Consider the following 9128-nt stretch of genomic DNA (forward strand, 5'->3'; position numbering starts at 1 on the left):
AGTTCAAATCCAGGCACAGCAGTGATTAAATAATACAGAAAAATCCACACTCTTAAAAAAAAAACCCCAAAAATGTTTGCATGAACATGTCAGAACATCCTTCTGCTCTGACCTTATGTCTAGCAAATGGTCAAGTATCAATAAATATTTTCTGCTATAAAATCATAAATATTTCATGAAAAGTAGCATTATAAATCTGCCAAAAAAACATGATAAAACAGGGGCTGAGAATCGTAAATTGTTCATTCTGAATCGTATGACCGCCGGAGATAGAGAAAATAGCGAAATCTTCTTTTAAAGGACTTTGTTTTTTGGCCTTTTCATGCCTTAGGTGTAGAGAAAACATTTTGAAGTTAGTGCCAGAAGCTATAGGATTGATAGTGCTTAATCCCGGATTGGGTGATGATAGTGCATGTTGTGTGATAGCTCACGGCATAAGGCCGGAACTACTTTTTTTTTTACTTCAAAATGGCGGATTAACTATTTTCGCTCAGCCAGGAAAATCATCCTTGTTTATTTCCGAAAGAATCTATTTTTACGCAGGTTTGTTTCTTTAAGATAATTCAGAGCGAAGTCAGTCATACATCTTTCTTACTTTTACTGTCACAACTGGTTTAATTGAACTGGTATCACCAGGGGAGTGGCAAATGAAAACATCTCACCTAAAAAATATAAAAGTAAATGATTGTTAACTATAACGGTTGCCATTGGCCACCCCCATTTCCCTATTAGCCACACAGGTTTCCCCCAGATTATTAACGTCTCTGCTTAATGTTCCCTCACTTATCATAGAGGCTAAAAGGGTTATCCGCCGTACATGTGTGACAACACACTTAAACTTCAATTTACCGTAATTAATATTAGACAATTAAAACCATTTTATTTCTTTTTAAAATGCTATTGTTTTTTTTTAAAGTGCAATTACTAATCCTAGAAATCACATGCAAAATATTTTTGATTATTGTCATATATTTTTAGAATTATATTTAATGTTATATTACAATCCTTTTACTTGTATATTTGAGATAAAAAGAATTTATTCCTTATTTGCAACCTTTTGATATACATGTAATTATATTCATTTCCTTCTTTTAACACGAGAAAAGTTTCTCTGCACTAACAGTTTCCATATAAAGCCGGTCATTAATGTATGTATGCACATTAATTCTATTCAATTTACCACGCACACAAAAAATTAGAATACATTATTCTTTTTGTACTCTGCCATGCAAATTTTGTGAAACTGTTTTTCTTGCCAGTGCATTGTAATGCATTATTAATTGGGTGCATTAAATTCATTATATGCTGAGCAACAAAGAAGCAAAAAAGTCAAGATTAAAAAGTTGTGCACAAAGAAATAGCTTCAGAATTATTGAACTGAAGAAGTTAAAGTTTTACAGTTATTTAATCGATATAAATATGTAGAAAAATTAGAAATAGTAATAAAAAAGAGGAAAGTAGGTGATAGGATACCTACCTTCAATATGTCTTAATTACAGGAAAATCTCTGTATATTTATTTACACATATATAGTTGTCAGGGTCGATTAGATTCCCACACACGAGGATCGTGTGCCAGTCTGTCTGGGACAGGGGACAACACAGGTTGTTCACTCTTTAGGACTCTAACGTCAGACATGTGTTGATCACGGGGCGTGGTCGATAAACAAATGACCACCTTCTCTCATTTTAAAGTTTTTATCTAAAAACTATAAATGATAATTACAAATGTATATATATTTCAAAATGTAATAATCTAAAATATATTTTTAAAAGGGGGAAGAGGGAAAGGTCCCAAACTTTCTAACGATAATAAAAAATTCTTGTTTTCAAACCCCATTAAAGAGTTCAAAGAAGAAATAAAAAAAACAGCATGAAAAATCATAAATATTGAATAGAGAAGTAACTAAAATATTAATCCAGAAATAGGTACAATGGAGTCATTGGTTCTTCTTTTAAACAGATGACCATGAAATCTGAAGTCAAGTATTTCTATGTTTCTATTTATTGTATAAATAAAATCAAGAGCAGCACTGATTTCATTATATTAAACAAATAACCCCTTTTTTTTAAATATTTCATTTAGTTTAATTTATTTTTTAAATTTTTTTCATTATTTATTTACTTTTTTTTTTATATATATTACAATTATTTTTGTAATGCTAAATCAAACATATTTCTTATTTTTAAAGCATTTTAGAGACGCCGAAAATGACAGAGCAGAAAAAGAGAAAATAATATTAATCAAAAGCTTTCAAAAATATCAGAATCAATTAAACTGTCTTTCAGTGACTTTCATGTGTTTTTCAGATTTGCTCAACTAGAAAAAAATCTTAAAGAGAAGATAACTGCTGTAAAGGCCTTCAGAAGGAATATTTATGACGTTTCATTGATTCCTTTTACAAACATCAGGTATGTTGGCTTACAATGGGAACTAGCATCAATAAAGTTCTTTGGACGAGTGCAAATACAATATTTTTTCGTTGTAAATGGATTTGTCTTCAAAGGAATCCCACCTGATCAAATTCCGGAGTTGTCATGAAATCGTCCCCTCTCTCTCTCTTTCCCTTTCTCTCTCTCTCGTAAAAGTTAACGTCGTTAAAATAGCTAAATATATAAAAACAGAGGAAAATGTATTAATTCACTTATCATGTTATATATTACTCTTCACTAAGCAGTTACTTTCCAATCGAACTACAAGTACATGTATCGTCCATTTAAAATTGTAGAAACAGGGCGGTAGCTATCATAAAGTTGTCTATATCTCATTTGATTTACAACATAAATTGATAAACGGGTACGTTCTTTCTATTTCTACTGTGATAAGACCTGTGTAGTGTAATATAATTTACACTTGTTTATGCTGAAACGCATACAAAGTACATACACAATTGTGTTTGTATACTAATATCAAGTATGTTATTGATCAATATTCAAAGTTAATCTTTATGCAGATACAATACTTAATACTAGTATCAGGCCATGTGTCCCTTTGGGACGTAATTGGAATCAACCATAGAACAATCTTGCTGATGGAAATCAGTATTCCAAATTTAAAATTAAAAAAGAAAAGAATAAACCATGTTTAATATTTTGTTCTTTCGTCTCTAGAAAAGAAAAAAAAATCATCCAAATAAGATTTGGTGTAAAATTAAAGAATAATACTCTAAAATTCTAAAGCTTCTATACAGAGTTATTGGCCCTTGTTGAGGAAATATCTTACAATGTGCCAAACTTGGGCTTCTTGCCTCAAAAGCCGGTTGCTGTGCGTACCATCCTCTTCACTGCACAATGTTTCCACTTTGCCATCTCCGTGTTAACTTTAATTAAGGTGTATATCATGTTTAGAAATTTTGCCATGATTATCTGAACCAAGATTACCCCCATTGACGCAAAAGGGTCACGTGCATTTTTGTATTTCATTTAAATGACATAAGTTCTTGCATACATTGATCCAAAAAGTCTTCTAATTCTGCTCAAAAATATATTCCAAATTAAAAAATGACATTAAATAAACAATTTTATTTAATTACTTTTTTCTATTATTGTAGGTAGATGCGTCATTTAATAATGCATACATATGGAAAAAGTATTTTAAAAGTTTATTTTCTCATTGTGTGTTGAGCAATGTGAAAAATAGTTTAATTCTTCAGTAACATCAGTTATTGTATTAAGCACTGAAAAAAAATTAATTCTTCAGTAAAATCAGTTATTGTATTTCTCGCGATGAGGACCTGTTCCTTTTATTTTTATCTGAAATTAATAGGCACATCCTTTTAAATAATCATCTCGAAGCGATTTTTAGACAATTCGCAAGAATTAAGGACATGCTGCGAAAATAATACTACATATGTATAATGATATGTAGAAAAGGACTATAATCAGCCCCATGCAGTAAACGCCTTACGCGCAAAGAAAGACGGAAATGCGAGCTGTTCAAGTTTGTTTTTAAGTAATTTTTAAGCGTCTAACATAGAAGAAAATCCAAAAAATTGTAAATGTAAAGCGATTCCTTGGCGTTTTTCTCCGAACTAGAATCTAGTTTTCATCGAATATAATCATTTAACCCTTTCAAATACCAGGTATATTTATTTGGGGGGATTTCATTTTTTCATGTTTTTGTATTGAATATCAATATAAACATTTTAAGTATAGATTTGGAAGAATGAAAAATTAGGCTGGTTTGATAGAGAAATTTTGTGATAAATATGTTTTACATACTTTTACAGATTTCTATAACATAATTTTTTTAGTATCCTATATCCTTCAAAGTTGAATATACCTCATATTTTGAATGTAAATATTAATCTGTATTAAAGGTAACTTGTGTTAAATGTAATTAGTGCTATAAGAAAGGTGATTTAAAAAGTGATGTCATACAATATTGAGCCGTAAACGTCATCTTGGAACTTGTGAACCAGTCACTACATTGCTGAAGCTGTGTATAAATTACTGAATAGCCCAAGTCAATATTGAAGATTACTCACAAAAAAACCCCAGCATTTCAACTGGCACCCATATTTAGATTATCAACTGGCACCCATATTCAGATTAATCGTCAACAGGTACCCATATTCAGATTAATCGTCAAATGGTACCCATATTCAGATTAATCGTCAACTGGTACCCATATTCAAATTAATCGTCAAATGGTATCCATATTCAGATTAATCGTCAACTGGTACCCATATTCAAATTAATCGTCAACTGGTACCCATATTCAGATTAATCGTCAACTGGTACCCATATTCAAATTAATCGTCAAATGGTACCCATATTCAGATTAATCGTCAACTGGTACCCATATTCAAATTAATCGTCAAATGGTAACCATATTCAGATTAATCGGCAACTGGTACCCATATTCAAATTAATCGTCAACTGGTACCCATATTCAGATTAATCGTCAACTGATACACATATTCTGATTAATCTTTTATATACCATTATGGTGTCTGGATTCAGTCATTAGTTTTCAGTATTTAATTTGTTTGGTCTACCACATGTGAGTGTTTTTCCTGTATGTGATTTCCCCTTATATTGCGATGGTCATCTTGTTTTCTTATGTGTACAAAAAATTTTCGGTGTAAGGAAAGTTTTCTCTAGTTTTCTTCTTCTGATACATTGTAGTATTACTTCTGCATTCATAGTAAATTCAATTCAGAGTACACTTTAAAAATTATGTCACCACTCCTCTGTCTCTGAAGCCATTTACTTAAAAAAAATTGGAATTACTTACATTTTTTTATGATTTAACTGATATAAATTTGTATTTGATGTTCTACAAATTATTAGAGAAGAAATTGCAATAGTAATGTATGTAGGTTATCCCGGATTTTCCTCGTGCGCCGATAGACCATATCATATTATAAATCATCATAATATATTACTATTTACAATGTTTTTGAGAATTCACTATTTTAAGGGACATTCAATGAAGTATAGACATACTAAATTTGGTTAGTATTGGTCGAATGCTTACAAAGTTATAACATTTCCTACGACTTTTTGGAACAACACTTGTATGTAAAGTTGGAAGACTTCTCTATACTTTTGATTTTGTATTATTTTACGTGTGAGGACCTCTACTTCTGATTTTGTATTATTTTACGTGTGAGGACCTCTACTTCTGATTTTGTATTATTTTACGTGTGAGGACCTCTACTTCTGATTGTGTAATATGTTACGTTTGAGGGCCTTTATTTTAGATTTTGCATTATGTTACGTTTAAGGACCTTTAATTTTGGTTTTCTAATATGTTTGTCTACTTTTGATTTTTTGGTATGTAACATTGGAATCCTTTACTATTGGTTTTTGAAGGCTTTTGTACTTTTGATAGTGTATTAAGGTATCGTTGGAAGACTTGTCTATTTTTGTTTTGTGTTATGTAACGTTTTGAGGACTACTTTTGATTTTGTATTGTCTTACGTTTTAAAGATTTTCTCTATTACATTATATTACTTTGGACCACTTCTGTAGTTTTGGTTTTGTATTATATTAAGTTTGAAGATTTCTCTGCTCTTGGTACTGATTTTGTACTTCTATTATATCTGGATGTGATTGTGGTCTTCAGGCTTACATGTATCTTTTCTTTTTTTAGTTTGGAATTCCGTTATTTCTACCTCTTCAAATTGGTATTCTGTTACTTCTACCTTTTTAGCTTGGTATTGTGTTATTTCTACTTTTTTAAATTGGTATTGTGTTATTTCTACTTTTTTAAATTGGTATTGTGTTATTTCCACTTTTTTAAAATTTGGTATTGTTTTATTTCTTCTTTTTTTGGTTTGATATTGCTTTATTTCTACTTCATTAGTTTTGTATCGCGTTGTTTCTGCTTTTGGTTTTGTGTTATGCAAAGTGGTTTCTCTTTAAGTGTTGGTTTTTGTTTTAATGTGCTGAAAAGGTTTCCCTTTTAGTTTTTTGTTTCATGGAGTGTATTTTTCTAAATTTGGTTTTGTGTTTAATAGTGTTACATTTCTACTTAAGATTCTGTGTTTATTATTTTAAATTTGATTATATGTGATGTAATCTATTTCTTCTATGTTTTATCGGGTTACTTTGTTTTTCTGTGTTTTATGGAGCTACTTTTCTAGTTTTGTTCTGTATTTATTTATATATTGTTAAATGTGATATGATGTGCGGAAAGTTTCAGCCATGTCTTTTTTACCCTGTAGAACCGAGCGAGTGTATGACGTAACACAGTTCGTTTCTGAGGGTCCACAAGACTCTGGGCCTAGCAGCAGACATATAACATTCAAACTTAGGCATTAAACAGCTTGTGTAGATTCTGGCTCAAAAATACTTAAAAATATTATCTAGATTAATAAATGTCTCAAATAATTTTGTATTTGTTATAATCAGAATCCGAATCTTGAAATGATTTCAGCATATAAATGTTTATAAGAAATTGTTCAAAGAATTTTAAACACGCTAACACAAATGTACAAATTAAGTGATTTAGACACCATTTACATCAAACCTCTTGCGGCTGTTAAAGTATTTAAATCTGATAATCAGAATATTGTCTCTAGCTTAGAAAACTATGTTCTGCAATTGTTTTATCTTTTCTAATATAGTGCAGTTTTGAAATTGATAAATAAATAAATAAAATTATAATTTGACTAATTATCTGCACGTGATGAGGTTTTCTGTTGTCAGTGCATTCTGTTTTAAGTTTTGTTTTAATTACATCTCAAATACTCTCTCTTTCTATGTCTAATATTTCTGTGAAAAGGATTATCTGTGCCTAAGTGAATGTTCCGTGACTATAGTCTGTATAGCCAGAATGAAAGGAGAGGTTTCTTATTTCTATATGATATATAACTAGGATCTTAAGAGCTGTCCAAGACTTCATAACCAAGGCTTCCTAACCAAATAATAACCACCACTGATTTACTCCTCCTACTCAGGAGCAGTATTGGACTGAAATAATCATGTAGTGGTTCATAAATGGATTAATATATTTGTATAGAGATCAGAAATATATTTTCTTCAAAGAAATTCTTTATTACAATTAATTATCCCTTTAGAAATTCTTGGATAACGGTTTTTTTTTTTTGTTTTTTTTTTTTTTGTTTTTTTTTTTTTTTGTTTTGTTTTGTTTTGTTTTGTTTTGTTTTTTTTTGTTTTGTTTTTTTTTAATTCTAAATATTTGTTCATCTGCTATTGTACAGAAATACAAGACAGAGCAACAAATATATTTTCATTATTTCTTTTAAAATCACCCCCCCCCCCCAATTTTCAAATCTAAAGGTGTTTTAGATTTAAGATTTCAGCACATTTTTGTATATCATAGAAATTCGAGATGATATATATTTATCTGATGTATACTAATGTTTGTATGAAGATAGCTCAGAGAAGAAAGCAGCTATAACAATTAATTTTAAGATAACATTAAAATTAGCAAGGATTAGCCCTTACTCTTGATCACAGATTCAGTTACAACTTTATTTATGTACTGAACACGTGTTTAACTGATTTTAGGCCATTAGATTTTGATGTTTTCTTTCGGCTTTCTTGTTTACATGTTTATCAGTACTATTACAAATAAAAAACTTCGATTATTATCTACATTTAGTAGCGGTATAATTGCTGAAGGCGAGCTTTGTTTCACACTTTAACATTAAGTGCAGTCCCGTATCTCTGTGTTTTAAGTCATTAAAGCAATAAAGCAAAATGAAAAAAAAAATTAAATTTATTTAAATCAAAATATTCTTATCTTTTCTTCAATCAAACTAAAGCTGTTCTGTACTTTTTGACAGTTTTTGTCGGGATCTAGTTACTGAGCCATAAAAGTCAATGAAGTGTGTGTTATCTAACTTCTTAATTAGACAAAGAAGTCTGGGATCTGCTATCACTTACTTTTCTACCATGACTTTTATTGTTTACTTTTTTATGCAAAATAAAATGGTAAATAGCTCGGGGAACCGCCCTCGCACTAGCCTTGTTTCAATAATCTGCATATAAATCAAAATACATTCGCTCATTAAAATAGATATGGTGACAAGGAGCGCATCTGTTTTGGAGCATTCTCTTATTTAATGGTTTGGTTTGGGTTTCTGTGCCAAAATACCGTACATTCAGCCATTAACACATAATGTATTGAAATGGTATTTGCTACATGTAAATAAAGCAGCAAACACAACCTGAACAAATAATAAATGAGTGATGGGACAAATTAGAATCCATTTATTCAAATCAATTTTTATTTTATGTCAGTTCATTTGCATTATAAACAATGACGTATTTTTCACATACGATTTTGCAAGTAAACCAGGAAAAGAATCCATGTAGTTTGTGTTTTCAGCATTAAATACATGTAAATTTTCTGCATGTAACCTGCACTTGTATTGCACATATTGTTAACAGTCACGGACAGTGGAAGTTAAATTCATCTTGAACACAGTAAGTGTTATATCTAGTGTCTTTCACTAATTAACAATTTTTAATAGCAAATGAGAACATGACAATATTAGTCATGTACTCATTGCTAATTAAAGACTGTTAATAAGTGAGACAATTGTGTATTCATTTGTCACTAGAAAGTAACATTTTCAAGGCATTTTTAACTCTCTCTGAGTCATATTATTCTTTTGATGCAGTCAAAGGTTGTATAAGGCAGTGCATGTG

This window comes from Saccostrea echinata, unplaced genomic scaffold (genome assembly GCF_033153115.1).
Source record: "Saccostrea echinata isolate AGI-Se365-2 ecotype Australia unplaced genomic scaffold, CSIRO_AGI_Sech_v1 ptg000014l, whole genome shotgun sequence".
In the NCBI taxonomy this organism is placed as follows: domain Eukaryota; kingdom Metazoa; phylum Mollusca; class Bivalvia; order Ostreida; family Ostreidae; genus Saccostrea; species Saccostrea echinata.